We start from the raw sequence: 3,378 nt of genomic DNA, 5'->3' as shown, positions 1-3,378 counted from the left end.
CCGGCCTCTCTCACTGGGCATCGTGGAGATTCATTCACGTTGCATCAGCCATTCCTTTGTTTTCAAGTGACAGACAGCATCCCCCTGCGCACGGCCCCCTGCGCACAGCCCCCACAGTCCACCGGTTCACTCGCCTGCTGAGGGACAGGTGCGTTGTTTCCGGTTTCCCGACGATTACAAATAAAGCCCTAGGGTGTCTGCAGAGGAGTCTCTGTGCGAACACATGCTCTCTTCCTCCCTCGGGTGAGTGTAAATCCCGGCTGTCTGGCAACACAGGCACCCTCCTTCACGGTGCCGGTGGCGGCGTGTGAGACTCCCGGGGCCTCTGCACGCTCCCGAGCACGGGGACGGCGGATCTTCTCGGTGTTAAACATCCTGATACACGTGCAGCGGGGTCTCTCTGTGGCTTTCACTTCCATTTCCCGGATGGCTCACAAGGTGGAGTGTCTTTTCCTGTTCTCATTTGCCATCCGGGGCATCTTGGGTGGCAAGTTGCTCTTCAAAGTTTGCCACGTTACAGATTGGGTGATGCATTTTCTTTTTATATGTTCTCTGTAGATCCCCAGGACACCGGGCCTGGGTCGGACACGTGCAGAGGTTCTCCCGGCCTGTGGCTGGTCTCCTCATTTTGTCAGCAGTGTCCTTCAGACAGGACGCCTTAAATTCAGATGGCGTCCAATTTATCAACGTGTTATTGAATGGACTATACTTCTGGGGTCATACAAAACTCTCTGCTTACCACCAAACCACAAAGGTTTTATGATAGAAGTTTTGTAATTTTGTAATTGTAGGCCTTACGTTCAGGACTCTGATCCATTTTGAGTTAATTTTTGTACATGGTGCAGGTGTGAATCAAAGCTCTTTTTTTTTTTTTGCATATAAGTAACCAACAGTTTTGGGACCACTTACTGAAAAGTTTATCCTTCCTTCGTTGAATTGTCTTTGAACCTCTGTAAAAACAGACACACTCAGTCTTCCGTGTACGTGCGGGCCCACTGCTGGACTCCCTTTTACTCTGTTGGTGCGTCAGCTGATACTGGCATCAATAACTTACTGTGAGCCCTGGCTGGCGTAGCTCAGTGGATTGAGCTTGGGCTGCGAACCAAAGCATCGCAGGTTCGATTCCCAGTCAGGGCACATGCCTGGGTTGCAGGCCATGGCCCCTGGCAACCACACATTGATGTTTCTCTCTCTCTCTTCCTCCCTTCCCTTTCTAAAAAATAAATAAATAAAATCTTTAAAAAAATAACTTACTGTCCTGTTTGCTGCAGCTTCGTACGTAACAAAGCTTGAAATCAACTAGTTCTTTTTTCCAAGTGGTTTTGGCTCTTCTAGGTCCTGTGCATGCATCTCCATATAAATTTCAGAATAAACGTACACCTTTCTCCATGAATTTTTGAATCAGCAAATCAATTTCTAACAAAACGCTGGCTGTCATTTAGAACAGGTTTGGATGGAATCTGTAGATCCGTTCAGGGGCGAACTATCGTCTTAGCTGAAGTGCATCTCAGGACTGAGAACCACGTCCAGCTGGATGGGTCCAGTGGGTGGTTACAGGCCATCCCGCCCCGGGTGAGCCCTGGGTTCCACCCTTTCTAACCCCTGAGCCGGTTTTTCTGCGGACTTGAGTAGTTTCTTCCCACGCACACCCGTGCGGACCAGTTCAGCCGAATATGCATGGGGACCACGTGCGTGTCTCCAGGGTTCTCCTCTTCTCTCCCGCTCTCTGTCCTGCAGACCGGTGCTGCCACTCGGTCTCCAAGATGCCCAGTTCACTGAGCACCCTCAACTCAGCTGTCCCCCAGCCCCTCAGCATCCCTGCCTGGAAACACGAGGCAGTCGCCATGGCGACCGTAGGGCTTGCCTCTCTCCCTCCCCATCGCTCAGGGATCATTTCTCTGCCAATGTCCACAGTCTCGAACATTTTTTTGGTCCTTTTACAAATTTTATCTGCTCCATCTCCCTGCTCCAAAAATCCATTTAATATATTGTCCTTGGATAGAAAACATGAGATATTAAGCTGAGAAGAAGAGATACTACACTTGATCTTAGCCCAAAGGCCTACAAACGACGGGGTAGGCACCAGCCCCAGCTGCATGCATTGGCTGGCATCGCAGTGCCCCCAGGAACGGTGTACTCTGTTGGGGGCAATTATGGAGGTTCTACATAAAAGATTGGAAACAATTTGTTGTCTGAAACATTGCTCTTCCTGGGCCCCGAGCCCACCGGCCTTCGGATGGGAGCCGGCCCGCCGGCTGCCCTGGGTCTCTAGCTTGCCGACTCACCCCGCACTCCTCGGGCCCTGCCAGCCTCCGTCCGCCGTCCCGGGAGCCAGCCCCTCACAACAAATCTCTGGCGGTACACATATGCCCTGTCTCTCTGGGTAACCCCGAGGCAGGAGGATAAATCTGGCCCTCATTATGCAGTCGGGAACGAAAGAGCTGGGTATCATTATTTACTGATACGAAGAATCGTTTCTGCATAATGCGGACGGTGGGTGGCTGCCTCGTTGGCTGATTGCGGGGAAGTTGGGGTTCCTGCAGTTGCGTTTTCTCTCGAGGGGAAGTGGCGGGCCCTCGGGGGCACGGGGCCAAGGCCTGCGGCAGGCACTTCCGCGGGACGCCGTGCCGCGGACGCCGGGCCAGCTCTGCTCACGGCTATGCTCACAGCTCTCCCAAGCGCAAGCCAGATGGTGCATGATTTGCTCGTAATTTCCCAGTCCTCCCCTCATTTGGCCGCACGGATGCCGGGCGGCCGGGGCGCCGGCCACGGAGAAGCCGAGTTGTGTCTGGCAAGCTCTCCGCCTCCCCTGCCTTGTTAGAGCGACGGCTTCGGCCCCCTGTCCGCGTATTACAGGGCCCATAAAGCAGGCTCGATGACACCGTTGTGTTAGCTCGCTGACACGGAGAGACAGCCGAGCCCGGGAAGGACCCGCTGCGAGCCGGGCTCTCCGGGCCGATGGCTGTCTCGGGTCCCATTCCGCCGCCGTCTGCCCTGGGCGTCTCGCGGACAAGAGCCCATTTCTGCTCCTCGGAGAGTTTCCCATCATGCACTTAGGAATTTTTATGGCTTTGTGGTGACATTTCTATTTTAATTTGCTAATTATTATTGCTGAGATGGAGAGGCAACTCCAGATTTATTGCGTTTCACAGTCTGTTGTGTTCCACATACAGCTGTGAGTCTCGGGCAGGAGGACGGCCTGCCCAGCACAGGGAGTGTCCACCCCGCCCGCCACCAGGGCGGCCGCAGCTGCCAGGGACGGTCTCACTCCTCCATCGGGGCGGGGCGTGGCGGGGCGCCGGTCACTGCCTGCTGACAAACACCTCCAGGGCCTCCCCGGCCAGGTGGCCTCAGACAGAACCCCATGGAGGGCCAGAG

The 3,378-nt window shown here is 54.5% G+C and overlaps 1 pseudogene; it reads right to left on the bottom strand.

The window, feature by feature from the left end:
* Positions 1 to 1,941: 1,941 nt before the first annotated feature.
* On the bottom strand, positions 1,942 to 2,072 carry LOC114498382 (annotated as a pseudogene).
* Positions 2,073 to 3,378: the final 1,306 nt, after the last annotated feature.

The sequence above is a fragment of the Phyllostomus discolor genome, chromosome 5, assembly GCF_004126475.2.
Source record: "Phyllostomus discolor isolate MPI-MPIP mPhyDis1 chromosome 5, mPhyDis1.pri.v3, whole genome shotgun sequence".
NCBI classification, from domain to species: domain Eukaryota; kingdom Metazoa; phylum Chordata; class Mammalia; order Chiroptera; family Phyllostomidae; genus Phyllostomus; species Phyllostomus discolor.
Note: the sequence above shows the minus strand (reverse complement) of the source record. Positions and strands in the feature narration are given on the sequence as shown.